The following is a 12,675-nucleotide window of genomic DNA, read 5'->3' on the forward strand; positions in this document are numbered from 1 at the left end:
TAAATTAAAGAATGCAATAATGCCTGCTTTTGAGCTCCATTTGTTATGTGTATTGGGTTTAGAACTGCTTTTAGACATAGTTTAGGAACACATTGCCAACTGCATTTTAAAAAAAAAAAAAAAAATGTTAAAAATTATTTTTTTTTTATTTTGGATCATTTTAATACATTTTAGTACATTAAATATTTTAAAAAATAACTACAACCACATTCTCAGAATAGTTTGATTGGGTTGAAAAAAACAAACCCTTTCTCCTTTACCTTATAGGATTGTTTAGAATCAACTAAGCAAAAACAAAATCAAACAATTAGAAAAATACATAAAATAATTGATTTAAAAAACCTCCCATAACATTCCAAGCTAGTTTTGTTGTGGTATCGGTTTTAGAAGTTTGAAAAAGATTTAATTAAATTAAATTGATTCAACCACTAATAAACTGATTTTTTTAAAAAAAGTGTAAACAGAAGAAAAAAATTATAACCTAAAATTAGTAATAGCAAAGCCAAAATCAGTTGAAGAGCATCTCACTGCCCTCTGTCTCTCGTTCTCGCCCACCTAGTTGCTGCCCTCCATGTTTAGTTTTTGTCTCTCTATTCTGTCTTCGATCTCTAGTCTCTTCCTCTCTGCTCTCTGTGCACTTTCTGAAACCTCGTACAAATAGTGACATCTTCTTTTTATTTTATGTCATTCTCCTTCTCTTCGATCTCCGACACTTTTCTACTTGCAGTTTTAGCCTCTTAATATCTTTCTTATTTTCTTTCATTTTAATTACTAATTTTAATATTTTAATTTTACTTTCATTAGGCTACATTTGATTGCTTTAAGATAGCATGCTTTGACATTAATTAAATGACATGCTGATTTTAGTTTTAAAACTTTACATTCAGTAGGCAATGATTTAATTAATTTTACATTTAGTAGCAAAAAATCACAAATTCATTATGTAGTTAATTAGTTTGAAATTAAATATGTTATATTGAAATTGTTATGCTGGGTCATCATCGTGTAAGGGTTGTATATTATTGTACATGTGTGTTGTCGTAGTGATCTTTCTCCCATATCAGGACTTTGGGTGTGCGAGAAGACCAAGAAATTCTTGTCCTTTTATGATTTAAAAGGTTTGAAGTCATCTTCTTGTATTTTGATCATTAACAACCTTAAACAGTCTTTAAAATTTAGGTAAAAGGACTGATTATATATAAAAAAGGCAATATCACTCGTAATATATCTTACATAAAATAAAATGCAACATTTATTTGCTTTATTATTTCTAAGGCCTCGTTGTGTTTTACTATCCATTGCTTTGTCTATTGGTTAAAGCAAATCCACCTTAATAAGGTGAATCATAGCTTTATAGGTCAAGTATAACCATTCTAAAGTCAAATAATAATTTATTATATATATTTTTTTTTTTAAATACCAAAAATACATCTTACATATAAATTTGTAATTCTCAAATATAAAAATTCTATAAAAAAAAAAAAAAAAAGAGATAAAGGGTTTACCAACATCTTTATAAGTTTGTAAATTAAAAATAAGCAAAATTAGTTTTTTGATATTTTTAAAATTTAGACCAAGTTTTCCATGGACTTAATAAACTCTTTATTAAGTTCATGATGCATGCAAAATATCATTTTTATTATTTTTTAGATATTTTCAAGAAATGCTAAATCATGCAAAAAAATTTCTCTTTTTCTCTCATACTTTTTTTTTGTATTTTTTAATTAAAGATGCAAACATGTTTTTTTTTTTGGAAACTCGGTCATATGTAATTTAAAATAAATTTTTTAAAAGACTAATTTTTATTTATTTATTTATTTTATTAAAAAAAACTAGCTTATTAATACCGGAAAAAATGGTTTACATATAAATTTAGAATCTCAAATATTGAAACATAAAGGGGTAAAATTGGTAATAAAAGGCCTAAAATTAATTATAAAACAGCCTTCTAAAAATCTAAAAATTAATTAAAAATTAAACTATGAAGTGTTTGGAAAAACACAAGAAAAACAACAAAAAAAATAAGGCTGGAAAAATATGTTAGGGTGTATGTATTAAACACGTTTATAGCTAAAAATCATTAACTTAAAAAAATATTTTAAAAGCGTGTTTGTCTAACACACTCTAACACGAAAAATAGAGGCTTAGAAATCATCATAAGGACATGTTAGCTAAACAACACATAAAGACCCAAAAACCTTTTTTTTTCTTTGGCAATTTTTTTCCTAAACAAACACTACATTAGGCCTTAAAAAGGATCAGTACAATCACATGAATTGGGCTTCCTATCCTATCCCAAAACCTAAAAAATAGGACCCATAATCAAAACAGATTTCATGAAGATCAATCAATGGATTTTCGATCTAACATCTCAAGAACATAAAAAACAATTCTATGAACCAAAAAACCAAGTTCGAGATAAAGTCCAAATTACTTCAAACTAAAGGCACAAAAAGAAACAACATGTAAAATTAATTAGAAATATACTAAAATTACTCAGTGTTTCACTATGCAATCCATAGTGAAACGCTGAGCAATATTTTTTTTTTTAAGCTGTTTTTTTTTCTTATTTTTTTGTTTTTTATGCCTTCCCCTTTTTTATTTTTTACTTCTTTCTTTCTTTTTTCTTTTAATAAATTTTTTTTTTAATTTAATTTGTTAATGTTAATTTTTTATTTAGTTATCAAACTTTTATGACACTGATCCTGGGTTTAACAGGTTAACATGGTTTCACAGTTAACCCATATTTTTTAATTTTTTTTTGTTTATTTTAGTTTGTTAATGTTAAATTTCTTTCTATTTAGTTATCAGATTCTCATGACACATATTCCAGGTTTCACAGGTTAACCTGGTTAATTCTTGGTTAATCCGTCAATTTTTTTTTTTTCTTTTGTTAATATTAATTTTTTTTTTCTTTTGTTAATATTAATTTTTTTTATTTAGTTATTAGAATTTTATGACACGGATCCCGGGTTTAACGGGTTAACTTGGTTTGACAAGATAACCCGGAGTGTTTTTGCTTTTTTTCTTTTTAATTAATTTTTTTCATTTAGTTTTGTTTGTTGATACTAAATTTCTTTCTATTTAGTTATCAGAATTTTATGACACATATCCTGGGTTTGAAGGGTTAACCTGGTTTCACGGGTTAACCCGTCAATTTTTTTTCTATTTAGTTATTAAACTTTCATAACATGAATCCAATATTTGATGAGTTAACCTGGTTAATTCAGATTTTTTTTCTTTTTTTTATAAGTTTTTTTCTTCATGTTGGCTTTTTTTTCCTTTTTTTAATTAATCTATCTAATTATCATACTTTTATGACACGATCTTGCAGGCAGACCCACATCCAAGGCTCTTGGATCTGGTGTTGCAGCCAGACTCACTTAAACTTTAGTCATGTAAGTTTAATATTATTATTAATATTATCAATATTACTCTTGGGTCACGCGTTACAATTAGACCAAGACTTTTGGGTATATCTTTATAGAAAGACGTAACACTCTTAGATCTTAGCCCTTTTATATTTTTTATGCAAGAAAAAAAAAATAACCCATGTGTATGCCTTTGTTTTATTTCCTTTTCTTTTCCTTTTTAAGCCTTTTACTGTGGAATGCATTGTGCAATCCACAGTGAAAAAGCTAATGTCTTTTTTTTTCCTTTTTCTTTGTTTTTTAATTATTTTTTTAATTAAATTTCTTAATAATAAATTTTTTCTATTTAATTATCAGACTTTTATGACACGAATCCCAGATTTGACGGGTTAACTTGGTTTGACAAGTTAACCCAATTGATTCAAAAAAATTTCTTCTTCATTGGTTTTTTTTTTCTTGTGGGTTTTTTTCTCTTTGCTTTTTTCTTTTTAATTATTTTTTTAATTTAGTTCATTAATATTCAATCTTTTTTCTATTTAGTTATCACACTTTCATAACACAAATCCTAGGTTTAATGGGTTAACCTGATTTGGCAGGTTAACCCAGTTGATTCAGATTATTTTTTTGATTAGTTTTTTTCTTCCAATTTCATCTTTTAATTTTATATGCAGTCCATAGTGAAAATATTGATGCCTTTAGTTTTTTTCTTTTTTTCTTTTTATACCTTTCACTGTGAACTGGACAGTGGAGTCCACGGTGAAAAGGCTGATGTCTTCTTTTTTTTTCTTTTCAATTAATTTTTTTTAATTTATTTTGTTGATATTAAATTTTTTTCTATTTAGTTATCAGACATTCATGACACAGATATCAGGTTTGACGGGTTAAACCATTTAATTTGGATTTTTTTTCCCTTTTCTTCATTGTTTTTTCTTCTTATAGGTTTTTTTCATTTTCTTTTTATTTTTAATTAATATGTTTTTTGTTTAATTTAGTTCATTAATATTAATTTTTTTTCTATTTAGTTATCGACTGATGCCTTTAGTTTTTTTTTTCTTTTTGCTTTTTTTTTCCTGTTTTTATGCCTTTGATTTTGGACTGCACAGTGCAGCCACAATGAAAAAGCTTATGCCTTTTTTTTTTTTTACTTTTTAATTAAATTTTTTTTTTAATTTGTTTTGTTTATGTTAAATTTTTTTCTCTTTAGTTATAAGACTTTCATGACATGGATCTCATGTTTGACGAGTTAGCCAAGTTAATTCATCAATTTTTTTCTCCGTATAGGTTTTTTCTTCTTTGTTTTTACCTTTTTAATTTCTTTTTTTTATAATTTAGTTTGTTTATATTAAAATTCTTTCTATTTAGTTATCAAACTTTCATGACACAGATCTCAGGTTTGATGGGTTACCCAGTTAATTTAGATTTTTTTTTTCTTTTTCTTCATTAGTTTTTTTGTTCCTATATTTTTTTTTCTTTTAGCCCAGTTAGTTTTTTTCTGTTCTTTTCTTTTCTTTTTGTTTTTTTGTCTTTTTCATGCCTTTGACTGTGGACTGCATAATGCAGTCCACAGTGAAAAGGCCGATGCCTTTTGTTTTTTTTTTTTTTTTTTTTTTCTTTTTAATTAATTTTTTTTATTTTAGTTTGTTAATGTTAATTTTTTTTCTATTTAGTTATTAAACTTTCATGACATGAATCCCGGGTTTGACGAATTAGCCCAGTTAATTCTGAGTTAACCTGTTAATTTTTTTTTCAATTCAGTTATCAAATTTTCACAAACACGAATCCAATGTTTGACGGGTTAACCCAGTTAATTTAGATTTTTTTTTCTTTTTCTCCATTAGTTGTTTTCTTCATGTTGTTGTTTTTTTCTATGTTTTTTTTTTATTTTTTTAATCTATTTAATTATCACACTCTTTTAAACTTGGGTAATACAAGTTTATTGTTATTATTAATATTAATATTATAAATATTACTCTTGCATCAGGCGTTGCAACCAAACCCAAGACTCTTGGATATAGTTTTTCAGAAAGACCTAATACTTTTAAATCTTAGTTTTTCTTGATATTTTTTATACAAAAAAAATTGACTGCAACATTGCGCTGGTCTTCTAACTAGTTATAACTAAAAGGGATCGATGTTTTACTGTAACGTGAATTACTGTGGACTACGAGTGATTTCAATGTTTGGTGGGGCATGATAAGGCTGCAGACTCCAGGAATCACATCAGTGAATTACTGTAGATTGTGAGTGATTTCACTGTAAATTACAATGTTTGGGTTTGCTCTTTGCTAAAAGCATTGTGAATTGATATTGTAGACTATAAGTGATTTCACTGTTAATTGAACTATTTGGGTTTGCTCTTTGCTAAAATCATTGTGAATTGGAGCGGTGTAATGAAATAGCTATTATACCCTTGCTGCAAAGAGTTGCAAAAACTATAAAGATTGGTGGGGTTGTCTTTTTGGTTGGGGAGAAAATGGCCAATTCGAATTTTTGTGGGGTTGCAGGCCCCATAATACAGACACATGGTGTTGGGCTACCAAGCCCTTGGTGCTAGGGTCAGACCCACGTGCCTGGCAGCAGAACCAGGCAAGCAGATTTGAGGACCCGCGTGCTCAAGGTCTACAAACCTGCCCATTTGTTGCAAACCTGCATGCCTAGGTTTGCCTAGGTTTGCTGACCCTCACCTGGGTCTACAAAGCCCTCTAGGAGTATTATAAATATTGTTATTTTTATTATAACTAATGTTATTGAAAATATTATTATTTATATTATAACTATTATTATTTTTATTATAATTAATGTTATTGAAATTAAAAATATTCTTATTTGTATTTTAAATATTCTTATTTTTATTATAATTAATTTTATTGATATTAAAAATATTATAATTTGTATTATTATTATTATTATTATTATTTGCGTCAGGACCCAAAGTTGAGGGATAATACGTTAGAACTCAATTTTCTTAGGTTCGGCTTAGGTATCTAAGGCTAATGGATCCTATATTAGGACCAATTCCCTTGGGTCAAGCACCTGGAACCATTTCTCTTGGGTCCTGCGTCTGGACCCAAGACTAAGAGGTAATATGACACGACCAAAAGCTTGATGTCTTCTCCCAAGTGCAGGAGTGTCAAAGTAATAAATAACCCGGCAAGACCGGGGTCGAACCACAGAGAGGTTAATTGTATAAATTATAAATAACAACACAACAATAACAACAATAACAATGATAATAACAATAGTAGTACTCGTAATAGTAATAATAATAATAATACTCAGTACGTGGCGTTGTTATACCTACGAATGATCTAAAAGATCGGGTCACAGGTTTCCAGCCTATATACTGAGTTTATGAACAGATAATAATAATAATAATAATAATAATAATAATAATAATAACAATAACAACAATAAATAAAGAAGAGAAGGAAGAAATTAATGAGAACTTTGAGATGAAAGATTAACGTAAGGATTAAACAATGATAAAAACAAATGTCAAGGTTAGAGGATCCACTAATGGTACTTCAAACAAGTATAATATAAGCTCTTATTACTCAATTGGAAACCACACATAAAGGAGGTTCCAATCAGATTATAAATTATTAACATGATTACATTAGTTATCTTATTCGAATAAAGCTAATACTTGTAAATGTTGGCAGGCATTCATGATTATAACTTATGTTAACAACAAATCAAGTCCCTTTCATAGCTCAGGTGTCGGTTATACCATACAGTATGGGCTATGAAAGTACCAAGTATTTGTTGTACCAAGTGTTATACAACATAAATCTAGATTAACCATTTAACAAGCAAAGTATTAAAAGTGAACAAGATAACAAATATAAAACATGTTAGTATCCAACGTTAAGGTCCATGTTAAGTTTATATTATACTTATTCTTACACCATTAGTGTACCCTTTTCACCTTGACATAATTAACTTAGCTAAACATAATGAAAGAAAGAAACATAAATGAGCAAGACAATAACATAAATGAGAAAGAAGTTAACTAGACAAAGGAAAGGAAATGAAGTGCATAAACTTGATATTAATGAAAACAAGACATAAGCAATACAAAGAGAGAAAGCAAGAGCATGATCTTGATCTGAACACCAAGATGCCTCAATACATGGTAAGTGCCTCCTTTTATAGGCCAAAATTTGGAACTATTGATTTGTTGACTAATTGATGAGTGGGTGGCCATATCTTGACTAGATAACAATCCTTATCTTCTTGTCTGATCAAGACGCCATTGCTAACATCATAATTTGCCCAGAATCCTCAAGAATGTTCTAGGAAATTGTCTCAGCTTTCCAACAAAAAAAAGATGAGGTCATTTGGACTTCTAGAACTCAAGATATGGGCTGAACACTAAATAGTGTTTGGGCTGCAGGACAGCTTCGGACTTCTTCGTTGTTCCTTCAATTTGGACTTCAAAACGACCTTTTCAAATCTTGGGCTCCCATGAAAGTTGTAGGCTTTTGTCTTACCTTTCCATCCATATAAAGTGGACCTAAATCCGAAATCTAGAGCTCCAGATATGATCCAATTACCGAGCAATGTTCCGGTTTGGACTGCACCGACATCTCTTTTCTAAGTTTGGCCATCTCTTTGTCCTTTAACTTTCAATGCTTAAACTCATCAATCAATCCTTTTATTTATGTGATAGTCCTGCATTTAAAATGAGCATTTACCATAAATTAAGGTATCTTATAATATTAAACTTGTTATTATAAAACATGCTTTAGTTAAGGAGTTATTGATACTTCAAGTGCAAAAATGATGATATAAAACCTTGATAAACATGCACTTTTAAGTACTAATCACACCCCCCAACCAGCTTATTACTAGTCCCTAGTAATCTAAAGCGTTAAAATAGAGAAATAATTTGCAAGTTCCACAAAGCAAGGCATTCATCATTCAACTTCCATTAATCTATCCAGATAAACAAACTCTCATTAAATTTATATTCCTGCTTCATACTTCGTAAACAAGATATTAATAAACCTTCTTTTTGTGTGCTCAATGAAAACATAGATGATGGGGCTTTTGTTGGAAGAAAACAATATTATGTTCAAATGTTTAAGGTGAACTTCCTTGGGTTGGGATTTTTTTTCTTCTTTTTTTTTCTTCTTTTTTTATTTATATACACATACAACTTAAAACACAATGTATCTTTAACCCATGTAACGAGTTTTAGGCTAATGACTCCCAGACCAGTTGGTTTTAGGGCATTAGGTGTTGAGACAACCCTACGAGCTAAAGCTTTGGGGACAACCCCCAAAACTTGATTGCCTCCTAAAAATGCAGCCATTGACACACCTCCCATTAACCCAAGGCTGCCTCCCCCATACACTAAATGAATCTTTCTCTCAGCTAGTACCCGACCAAGATGATTTGCTGATTCTAAAAACTCTTTTTCTTTCCCAGAACTGGATCCACCGAAAACACAAATATTTCTTATATGATGACTTGAGGAACCTGCCATTTCTACACACTTCTATATTTGATGAATATATGGGATGAGTAGAAATGAAGGGAAGGAAGAGAAGAATTTATAGATCAAAAAGTGAAAATGCAATCATACCACCTATATGTAGGCCAGTTGTAGTCTCACAAACTCTCTCTCTCTCTCTCTTTATTAATTATTTATTTTGAAAAAGCATGTATGTACAGGTAGTTGTGATTGTGGCTCACATCTTCCCTTGGTTTTACGTCCAAGAACGGCTTAAACGCCCTCTATGGGTCGGGGATAGGCTTCCCATCCAGTTTTCTTAAAAACTGGCAAACAGGGTCTTTTTTAGTCAGATTCCCAAGACTAAGTCGATCATGTTCTTTATGGAATTGTGGCCATAAATCATGAATTACACGATGCACATCTCCACTAGGATGCGTCTCAAGGGTCAACAAAAGATTATCTAAAGACCCCTTACTCAGGCCATCCTTAATGAATTGTATCTTATCTTCACGGTTTACAGATATCATTCCTAAAGAACGACATGTCGTATTACAAGTCCATCTGGCACATCGATGACAGACTTTCAGTCGTTTTGCACGACGTTTCTTTGCAAAAGTGCTTTTACCTGTTCCAGGCATGTGTGAAATGAAAGAATTGGATGACTCACCTGATAATCGAACCTTTGCTTCAATTAACCAACGGATATCTTCAGGAATTCCATGATTCATTAACAACCTCAATCTTGCACACCTAGCACGGTAAATTTTATTAATCGCATTCTGAGGCAGAGCGGGAAAATACCTTTTCAACTTTTCAAGAGTGGTGTCCATTTTAAAATTAGAATTGGGGAAAATATTCAAAGAAGGGAGAAAGAGCAGAGAATTGTACAAATATATACAAATATCAGTTATTTGGGAAACTGAAAGAACCGACTTAAGAGTCATGGAGTACTGTTATCCGCCATTTTACCGGGGTGAGAGACTAGCAAAACAAAAGTCACACTAAAAAGCAACAAAAAAAAAATGTGAGAAAAACAAAATAATCAACCTTTATCAATAAGATTATTCAAACCAATGGATTCATTTTCACTAGGAAACTCATCAAAGTAAGCTTTTAAACGATGTTCATTTACCTTCAAAACATTGTCATTCTTTGGATTCTCAATATCAAGGGCCCCATAAGGATACACATGTTTCAAAATAAATGGACCGCTCCATCTTGATCTTAGTTTTTCAGGAAATAAATGGAGTTGAGAATTATAAAGCAAAACTTTTTGACCAGTATCAACTTTTTGACAATTTTCACAAGTTTTGCAGAATGCATGTGTGTCCTTGAACATGGTGGGCCAATAAAATCCATTTTGTAAGATTTTTGCAGTCGTCTCTCTTGATGAGAATTGACTCCCACATGCTTCAGAATGATAAAGTTTAATGACATTACTTACCTCATTGTCGGGAATGCATTTTGAAATATTTGATCAGGACAATTTTTGAATAAGTAAGGGTCATCTAAGTAAAAGTTCTTCACTTCGTTCAAAAACTTTCCTTTGTCTTCGGTACTCCAGTGAGCTGGCAAATCTCCTGTTGCAAGAAAATTGATATTTTTAGCAAACCAAGGCATTGAACTGAGAGAAAGTAAGGATTCTTCAGGAAAGTAATCATCGATTGGTGTGATGTCAGATATCAAATTTGTTGTCACTCTTGACAAAAGATCGGCATCAATATTTTCGGTGCCTTTTTCATCCGTGATTTCTTCCTGAGAATAAATCATTTGCAAATCTTCATATTCATCCAACTCAATTTTACTCAAAGTAGATTCAAGTTGATCATGAACTAATTCTTCAATATGATCTACTTCTTGTAAATCATTATCATCTCCAGGCTGCTTGCAAACGTTGAAAATATTCATCTCTAATGTCATGTTTCCAAAAGATAACTTCATGAGTCCATTCCTACAATTAATCAATGCATTAGAAGTTGCAAGAAACGGACGTCCTAAAATAATAGGAAATGAATTACATGCTTCAACAGGTTGCGTGTCCAAGACAATAAAATCCACAGGATAAATGAATTTATCGACTTGTACTAACACATCTTCAATTATTCCTCTAGGCACTTTTACAGATCTATCGGCGAGTAAAAGAGTTACAGAAGTTGGTTTTAACTCACCTATATTGAGACTTTGAAAAACTGAATATGGAAGTAAATTCACACTAGCTCCAAGATCAAGTAAGGCTCTTTCAATTTTATGTTCTCCAATAAAGCAAGAAATTGTAGGACAACCAGGGTCTTTATATTTCAAAGCATTATTGTTTTGAAGAATGGCACTTACTTGTTCGGCTAAAAAGGCTTTCTTTTTCACATTCAGTTTTCTCTTCACAGTGCTCAAATCTTTCAAAAATTTAGCATAGGAAGGAACCTGTTTAATAGCATCCAACAAAGGTATATTGATCCTTACCTGTTTGAAAATTTCAAAGATTTCAGAGTTGTGATTGACTTTCCTTTGTTTGGTCATGGCATGAGGAAATGGAAGTGCTAGCGGGGAATCATCCTTTTCTTTGCAATGTTCAGGTTCAACCCCTTCCTTACCCTCAGAGATAGACTCATCATCTTTCTCACAAGGTTCAAGAATGGGTTTTTCAATAACCTTACCACTACGAAGAGTGATGACTGATTTGACTTGATCCATGTGTTGGCTTCCAGAACCACTTGCATTTGCATTGTATTGCCCCTTTGGATTTTGCTGTGGTTGAGAAGGAAACTTACCTTTCTCTTGGAAACTGAGAGTAGTTGTTAATTTTGCAAGAGCATCTTTAAAATCGATCATGCTTTGAGCAAGTTGAGTATTGATTGTCTCCTGCTTTTCAATGAATGCATGCAATGTTTCCTCAAAATTTCTTCTAGGAGGTGGAGCATAAGGAGGTGCATATCCATGAGAATTTTGGAAATTATGGTGTGCTTGAAACGGTGGCTGTGAAGTTTGTGTATTATTGTTGTCACTCTTCCAACTGAAATTTGGGTGATTTCTCCAACCAGGATTGTATGTTTGCGAGTATGGGTTATGGTTGGGCCTTTGGAAACTGTTTAAAGCATGGGCTTGTTGATGGAGGCATTCCTTAAAAGAAGGCAAAGTTGGACAATTATTTGTTGCATGCTCATTTGCTTCACAGATTTGACATACAATGTCTTGAACAGATTTTAATTGACCACTCTTTTTCAATTCTAGTGCCTCGACTTTTCTAGCTAAAGATGCAAACTTGGCTTGAAGGTCATGATCTTCCCTAAGGTTGTGCATACCTCCACTAGATGTATGAGGTTGAGTTTTACTTGGTGCCTCATAAGTACCTGTGGTATCCCAATTTTGAGCATTTTCGGCTAGCAAGTCTAGGTACTCCATTGCTTCATTAGGGTCTTTATCTTCAAAGGTTCCATTGCACATCAATTCAACCATTTGCCTATCTCTAGGTGTTAAACCTTCATAAAAATGTGAAATCAATCTCCATGTTTCAAAACCATGATGAGGGCAAGTATTAAGCAAATCTCGATACCTATCCCAACATTGGTAAAATGTTTCTCCTGGTTTTTGAGTGAAAGTGATGATTTGTCTTTTGAAAGAGTTTGTTCTGTGAGATGGAAAAAACTTCTTTAAAAATTGTTGTTGCATTTCATCCCAAGCACGAATGGATCTCGGTCTCAAATTTTGTAGCCATGTTTTAGCTTTATCTTTTAATGAAAAAGGAAAAAGCTTTAATCGAATGGTGTTCATGCTACAATTTGAGTCATTATAGGTATTACAGACCTCCTCAAATTCCCTTAAATGCAAGTATGGATTTTCTAAGTCTAA

Source organism: Populus alba, chromosome 13, assembly GCF_005239225.2.
Source record: "Populus alba chromosome 13, ASM523922v2, whole genome shotgun sequence".
Lineage (NCBI taxonomy): Eukaryota > Viridiplantae > Streptophyta > Magnoliopsida > Malpighiales > Salicaceae > Populus > Populus alba.